Genomic DNA, 8,525 nt, shown 5'->3' on the forward strand with positions numbered 1-8,525 from the left:
AATTCTTGACAACGGGAGGAAGTGCTACTACAGAGAAGAACGATGTGGAAGAAATCTCTAAATGATGGATTAAGCATAGGAAACAAACAACGGAGTCAACGTGGGATCTTCATTAAGAATTTCTTCATGGGAAAAGATAATATGGTCAGCTAGCTCGGTTAGTTAAGGCAGTCAATGCAAAATTTCACATCTGAATACTAACCAAATACTAGTTTGGGGTCTAACCAAGGTTTCTACTTGTCTAACTTTATCATCTTTAGGTTTGATACTGGCCTTCATTGGATCTTTACTAACAATGTTTATTGTAAGTTTTCTTACTGATCTACTCATCGAGATCCCGATCTTCTCATTTAATTTGAAATGCTATGGGTTTCTGAATTTACATAATGTGTTAATTTCAGACTTTGATCCTTCCTTGTGCATGTTTCCTGAGCATTTAGAGGAGTAAAATAACTTGGCTTCAGGTATGCTCATTTCAACTGTTGTTCCATTACTCACATTAACCAATTCCTACTTGATTGTTTCGATAAACAAAATCTTCTTTTATTCTTTTCCAGGAGTCAGTTTGTGTTTTGATTATGGTAGTAGGAGTTATATCGTCAACCTTCGGAACTATTTCTGTAGTCTCTAAGATCATCCAGAACTTGAGCTAAAGAACTCAGACATTGCTCAAGAAGAAGAAAAATAGGTGTGAGTTTTATGTAATCGAAGTTTCGAAGATTCAAACTGTTTTGATCGGTTTAATTTATTGAGAGTTGTTAAGCAATTCATCATCAGTGATGAAGCAGTTTGAATGAATTGACCAACACCAAATAGGGCTTCACCTTAAATTTAAGATTTGAGTTTTATGTAAGGAATTGTTCATTTACTATAAGGGTATAAACGTAGAAAGTTAAATTCAGATTTTGTATTTCAGATGAAAAAACAAACATGCTAACTCGTAAAACTATTCAGTCAATTCAGATTCAGACAAAAAAAAAAAACAAACACAACCTTAGTGTTTGATAAAATGCCTAGCTGAAACAAACTAATTTTTGTTGAAGATTGAAAATGAAGAGGGGAAAAAAAATATTTACGATTTCAATGATGGATTTCTTAATAAATGATCAAACTCTATATGAGATATCTTATGTGTATAGCAACCTTTGAAACCTATATGAGATGTAGAATACACCATCCTTATTTGTAGAGCATTTGAGATCTCCGTCCTCCTACAATTCTACCTCCTCGTTTGGATTTATATACCCTTTGCAAGCACATCTTTATTTTATACTGTTTGAATATTTTATTTTTTTTCCTGAATTTTACGTTTATTGATAAAGAGAACTACTGCTGTTGTATTCGATCTTGAAGCCTTAGTGCACTTAGAAGAGATTAGTAATTTAATAATGCGAAAACGCTCATTTTTTTGCTTCAAACTTGTTTTTCTTATGAAGTATTTATATGATATGTTTTAACCCTTTTATAGGGTTTTGGTATAAGAAGAGCACTTTTTAGCAAAGGCAGTGCATTAGTTAGGGAGAGCACTCATTTTAGAATAGGGAGGGAAAAACATTTTTTTAAAATATCTCAAATTTATACTTTGGTCCCTCCCATCAAACTATTTTGGACCAGAGAGAAGAGAGTATCCTCCTGTTCGACTAAAAACCTTCGAGAGAGAAGAGAGAATCATGTTCGACCTAAAACCTTCGATCAAATCAAAGAGAGAGAAGAGAGATAAACATCCTAAAAAAGAGAAAAGCCCTAAATTTGTTTGATTGTATCAAAAAGAGAGATATAGAGATAGAAACCTAAACCCTAGATGACTAACACAACACTCATCTCCATAGAGTTTGTAATTCTTGTTATTGCTTGATTTCTCCATAGATTTTTAACACTAACTAAGTAACTTTTGAAAATTTCAAGTATCAATATTGCAATGAAGAATACAAACAAGGATGTAACTCGAAAAATATATAAGTGACATTTACATAAAAGAAATTTCGCTTAGCATACATAAAAATTCATGAATACCACCTGAAAATTTTAAAAAAATTCGGCCAGAGCGGTTGAAAAAACAGACTAATTTCAGTCATCTCAGCCGAAATTTATTACTATTTTCAGCGGGACCGACCGAAATTTGTTATCTTTTTCAATCGACCCAACCGAAATTTGTCATCTTTTTCAGCCGTTACGACCGAAATTTGTTGTCTTTTTCCAGCCGACCCTACCGAAATTTGTTGTCTTTTTCAGTCGATCCATCCGAAAATTCTTTACGAAAAAAAGCGACCTAAAACCCTAAAACGTTCGTTCAACCATAGAGGAAGACAAGAAAATAATATTTCTTTACCTTAGACATATTATCTTAATTATAAATGTCTTTGTTTAAGTCGATTACTTCCTTTAAGTCGTTGTCCTTGTGTAAGTCGACGGTTTCGTTTAAGTAGATGTCTACGTTTAAGTCAAAGGAATCTTTTTTCTTGATGTAGGTTGCCTCCTTTTAACGGTAGTTCCTCATCCATGAGATCTTGAGGCATCATTAAAAATTTGAAACTAAGACTATAGTGATAGTAAACTTTGCAAGTTTTTTAATAATAATGGTGATGTTGATAGTAGTGACGATATTAGGGTTTTGGTTGTTTATGTGAGAGAAACTACAAGTAAATAAAATTTTAGATTTATTATTAATTTATATCTAAATCCTTTTATTTTGGCACTATTTATTAAATGATCCTCATAACGCCCTCCTTAAACTAATTTGGTAAAGGAAGAGCAATTACATAAATTGACATTTTTAATGCACTGCCTTTACTAAATAGTGCTCTTCCTATACCAAAAGCCCTTTTATATGATAAAAATTGATGATTAAGAGTTTCATAGGAGTATTTCTTTTAATATTCTTCGTATAAAATTTCCAAAATTACAGTTTGTTGAGTTGTTTGTGTATAGGCTTTTGAGAAGAGGAAGAAACATGAAGAGGTAAGGCAGGTTGAATTTGCCGCGAAGAAAGCCGAATTTCAGGCAATGCGAGCTCAACATGAAACTGTAAGATTCATATTTCTTCAAAATTTACTATATTAACTACAGTATTTATTTTTCTTGTTTATTACCCTTTTTAAGAATGCCTATAAACTTAAACTTCTTTGAAAAGAACATATAGAAAACATAAGAAATATATTTGATCATTCTCGAGTTTGATGCCCTCTATAACTCTATTTGTTGATTAACTCAGTGGGAAATTTGTAACAAGCTCTAGAAAAATTTCAGCTATTATTTCATCATTTTATGGGTGTTAGTAATTATTGAGGAGGAACATAACATCTCGGAATTGCTACAAGACTTCAATAAATTGGAAGAATTTGGAAGCTCTCAGTAGTAACTTTTTTTTTGTTGTGCTCTCAGAAGAAATCCTTGGTCATACTTTTTGGGCAATTGCCCATATTTTATGGATGAATGCTTCCAACTGGTTATATCTCCTTTCACAGAAACAAAGAAACAATAAAGAGAAGATAACAATATTAATCCGAATGAAAGAAACAAAGAAGAAGAAGTTTGAAAATTCTATTTAATTTCTCTCTCTTTGTAATTTCTTTCACAGACCGAGCCTCTCTGTATCTTTCTCACTCTCTCTGTAATCTCTCTCTCACAAAGAAAGAGAATACAAGAAAAATAGAAAAAGAAAATAAAACGAATGATCAAAACCGAGCTATAGATGATGATGATAATGAACTCTTTAACCGAATTGTTTCTGTATTTTTCCCCCTCTGAACCGTGATGATCGTCAAGCTCTGGCTTCCTGATATATATATAGAAAAGGAGAGGAGAACAGTGACCGTTCCTCTCTCTTTCTCTAAATTTCTCAATCGAATCCTTATTCCATTTCTATTTTCAGCTATTATCCTATTCTAATCGAATCTCTAACTCAATAATATATTTTCTGTTAATAGCAAGAGGAAACCTCTCAACTTGATTTCAATCCGCTGCTTCACTATAGTCTCTCTATAAACAAGGGTTTTGGTATAGGAAGAGCATTTTTTAGAAAAGGCAGTGCATTAGATAGGGAGAGCACTCTTTTTAGAATAGGGAGGGATAGACATTTTTTTTAAATATTCTAAATTTATACTTTGGTCCCTCCCATCAAACTATATTGAACCAAAAGAGAGAGAAGAGAGTATCCTCCTGTTCGACTAAAAACCTTCGAGAGAGAAGAGAGAATCCTGTTCGACCTAAGCCCTAGATGACTAACACAACAGTCATCTCCATAGAGAGTTTGTAATTCTTGTTATTGCTTGATTTCTCCATAGATTTTTTGAGTTTTAACACTAATTAAAGTAACTTTTGAAGATTTCAAGTATCAATATTGCAACGAAGAATACAAACAAGGATGTAACTCGAAAAATATATAAGCGACATTTACATAAAAGAAATCTCGCTTAGCATAAATAAAAATTCATGAATACCAACTGAAAATTTTAAAAAAATTCGGCCAGAGCGGTTGAAAAAACAGTCTAATTTCAACCATCTCAACCGAAATTTATTACTATTTTCAGCGGGACCGACCGAAATTTGTTATCTTTTTCAATCGATCCAACCGAAATTTGTCATCTTTTTCAGCCGTTAAGACCGCAATTTGTTGTCTTTTTCAGCCGACCCTACCGAAATTTGTTGTCTTTTTCAGTCGATCCAACCGAAAATTCTTTACCAAAAAAACGACCTAAAACTCTAAATCGTTTGTACAACCATAGAGGAAGACAAGAAAATGATATTTCTTTACCAGAGACATATTATCTTCATTATAAATGTCTTTGTTTAATTCGATAACTTCGTTTAAGTCGATGTCCTTGTTTAAGTCGATGGTTTCGTTTAAGTCGATGTCTACGTTTAAGTCAAATAAATCTTCTTTCTTGATGTAGGTTGCCTCCTTCATTAACGGTGGTTCCTCATCCATGAGATCTTGAGGCACCATTAAAAGCTCGAAACTAAGACTATAGTCACTACAAAAATCAAGGTTATTGCCGACGGCATAAAACCGTCGGCAACTAACAAAAACCGTCGGCAGAAGTGACTACCGACGGCTCAGAAAACGTCGGCTATATAAGAGTCGGGGATACTATTGCCGACGACAACCTACCGTCGGGAGTGGTAGTGCCGACGCTCTCCTAAATTCCCACTCCGTCAGCAATTCCGGTTACTTTCCTAGGAATCACATTGTGATGACGACGGTGTATTAGAAATAATTACCGTCGGCAATATTTATCAAAATTACAAAAAGAAAAAATTTGACCCGATGTTGCCGCAGGTGGTTTTTAAACTGCAGCAATATATTGAACAATAATAACCTTCCGTTTCATCATAACATAGACATCGAAACAAATTTATAAAACATAAATCTATAGATAAATTTGCCAAATTTTGAACATTTTACAAACGTAAACTATATGTTACTACCAACAACAACAACATCATTTGTATATAAATGATCAAACTAAATAACTTGACAACGACGATAAACCACAAACCTCACTTGAACAAGTTGGGCCGTGTTGCCTTGTATGTGGTCTTCAACTTCCTGGATGGTGGCCTAACCTTCTTGAAAACCAATGGGAACTTGATATCCTTCTTGTGGAATTGCTTAGTGCTCTCTCTCTCTTGCAGAGTTTGGCAGGGATGGTTGCTGTCTTGATGATTTGGATGCAAGGAGACCTCACCCTGTGACGGGATGCCATCTCGGTGTACATCTGTTCTACACCGCCGTTGAGAGTAGTGTCACGGTATTCCTTGTACATGTTGTGGTACCCTGTTCGGCTTTGGTATCGTAGCCAGATACCATAGTTCTTGATCTTAGTTGGGCTTTTCTCGAAAATCTGCACGAGGAAAGAGAATAAGAACACCCAAACACTAACTGAGACAATAGAAGTATTTAACAGATAAGACACCCAGACATAATTTAGGGTTTAGAACACTATATCAGTGTGATAATCCAGATAGAATAGTTAGTACTTGACTAAACATTCAAGGGGCGCTACTTCTAACCCAAACAGCTAACCATCTCAACATTTAAGAATAAACACTTTGACCATCTTCAGAGTAACACATAGGATATAACAACCTTAGTACTCGTCAAAGATCAAGACTGAAGCATTACTTTTTCCACATTGGTAAACTAAACTTGAAAACCAATATAAGAAATACTTTAAAAGCATTAAACAGAACTACGAGAAGATAATAGACAGGCAAGCTAATATCAAAACAAGAAATGTTAGTTTGCTAAGAAGCCAGTAACGTGAGAGTAAAGGTGAAGCAGAGTGTTCAGCCAACAAGCTGAATTCACATAATATAGGGTGGAGATATTAAACTTAACCAAGAGAACATCCAACATCTCCGAAGTGGCAAAGGGCATTACATCTATAAACTACAGATAAGACAATTGGCATTCTTTTCTTTCAAGGAAATGAATCTTAGGACTGGTTATATGACCCACAAGGGAAACCTAAGACATACCCATTGTCATGGCTCAAGCTAATTCCAATGGTGAAAATCACAACAACAATTTAGAAGATAATCATAACTCATAAGCAGCTAAAGAGATGCAATACATACAGAGAAACCCATGAGAGAAAACTAATCCTAAAATATTTTTAATGAAGTCTAGGACATGAAGAAAGGGCACATTCTGCAACACACTAGTCAAGTCTAATAGCAAATCCCTAAAATCTGAAATCAACAAGCTTCTTATATCTAAATCCTAATACACAAAGCAAAGCAATCCAACTACTACTAGGTGAACAACTTTTTGTATATTTATGAGGCAAGTGACATAAAATTCAAAAACTCAACTCCATCTCCAACAAGACCCGCTTCTAATTAGACTCTAAAACATGAAGAAATTCAGAAAAAACAACAAAGAACAACCAAAATAAACAAAGGGCACATATCACTAACCTCCAAATAAGATGAAACCATCAAATTCAACCTTCAATTTGCCCTATATCTCTTGGTAATCATGGGAACAAAATGTGTAAAACGATATTGTTATTTTGTAATCAAGCCATCTAACAATAGTATATAGTAGAATAAGTACTCATGAATCCATGATATATTTAATGAAGTTAGTACCATGTCTGAATAATACATGCTTATGCTAAAACATGATACATATTTCAAACACAGACCAAGCTAATAAGTAAATGAAAAACAAACAAAGTTGGGAATATTACCTGTAAGATAAGCTATAAATTTTTGCAATTTCTTGATTTCCCCAAAAAACACAAACTCAGAAGCTCCCTCTCTAGCTTAACCAAAGAACAAAAACTGCCAATAAGTAATCCAAACAAAAACAATATGAGTAATTTTCTCAAAAACAACTATAGATTTTTGCAATTTTGAATCGACATATGGGTAGGTTATAGCACAATTAGAGTTTTCTCCCTATCAGGCCATCATATAAACCCTGGAAATTGCATTGTTATACCCTTGAGATCCTCTCTCAAGGGTAACCCTAGCTTGATGAACCACCACCATAAAGTTTGGAAGATGGAAGTCATCTTCTGTGTATGTTCCTCCAACAATTCCTCCATTAAAGTGTTCAGAAATCTTCCATTTTTCTTCATCTCTATTATTTAACCTGTTAGCAAGTCAAAGAAAAAAATACACAAACTTAACTACTAACCTAATTCGAAGATAATCTGGTGATGACGATGATAAAATATAACCTAAATCGAAGATAATCAAACCTAATGTACATGAAGGAGATAAGTTCACAACCTAACTACACAAAAAAAAAGTATAGAAAAAGGAAGATAAGCTAATGTAAAACAAGAACAAATTAGAACACGATTGATTCATCGTCTTCAATCTATTTACCTGATTGATTCATCGTCTTCAACATCAAGAAACTGGATGGTTTGTGATGGAGAGAGATTGAGGAAACAGGCGATGGAAGAAACAAGAAAACAAGAGATGAAAGAAAGTGGAAAGAGGATATGTAAAAAGAAAGTTATGTCTAGGGCATAAGAGACTTGCGCCGACGAAGAACAAAAATTCGTCGGCGGAGGTCTCAATTGAAAATAGAAACTGGGAAAATATTTCACACCCCCGACGGAAACTGAAATTCTTTCCGTCGGCACAATAAATTTCGCGGTATTATTTTCGCATTGCCGCGAAAATTTCTTCCCAAAAATTTTGGCGCCCATTTGTCGCCGACGGAAAGTAATAAACCGTCGTCTCAGGTTCAACTGCCTACGGTTTTTAGCTCCGTCGGCCCACCCGTAGGCGAAGCGAAAGACCGGGTTGTTACCGTGGTGGTATCTGCCGACGGTATTTTGGTAAGGCGTCGGCATTTGTCTACTTCTCCCGACGGAATCCACTAAAAACCGTCGGCTATAACATCTGTTCCGACGGTTTTGGTTTAAGCCGTCGGCAACGGTCGTCGGCAATAAAGCCTATTTTTGTAGTGAGTGATGGTAAACTTTGCAAGTTTTTAGTACTAATGGTGATGTTGATAGTGGTGACGATATTAGGATTTTGGTTGTTTATGTGAGAGAAAC

At 34.6% G+C, this 8,525-nt stretch overlaps 1 long non-coding RNA gene across 2 annotated transcripts; it reads right to left on the bottom strand.

Annotated features, from left to right (window-relative positions):
* Positions 1-5,353: 5,353 nt before the first annotated feature.
* Positions 5,354-8,170, bottom strand: LOC147543909 (uncharacterized). Of its 2 annotated transcripts, XR_015224288.1 has the most exons (4): positions 7,843-8,169; positions 7,197-7,603; positions 6,922-6,972; positions 5,354-5,843 (listed from the first exon to the last, which is right to left on the bottom strand). It is a non-coding gene; the product is annotated as an uncharacterized LOC147543909 (long non-coding RNA). The 2 variants fall into 2 exon arrangements; XR_015224287.1 differs by lacking the exon at positions 6,922-6,972 and having other exon boundaries at positions 7,843-8,170.
* Positions 8,171-8,525: the final 355 nt, after the last annotated feature.

Source organism: Eschscholzia californica, unplaced genomic scaffold (genome assembly GCF_041429995.1).
Source record: "Eschscholzia californica isolate CP2 unplaced genomic scaffold, dmEscCali1.0.p SCAF_4, whole genome shotgun sequence".
NCBI classification, from domain to species: Eukaryota; Viridiplantae; Streptophyta; class Magnoliopsida; order Ranunculales; family Papaveraceae; genus Eschscholzia; species Eschscholzia californica.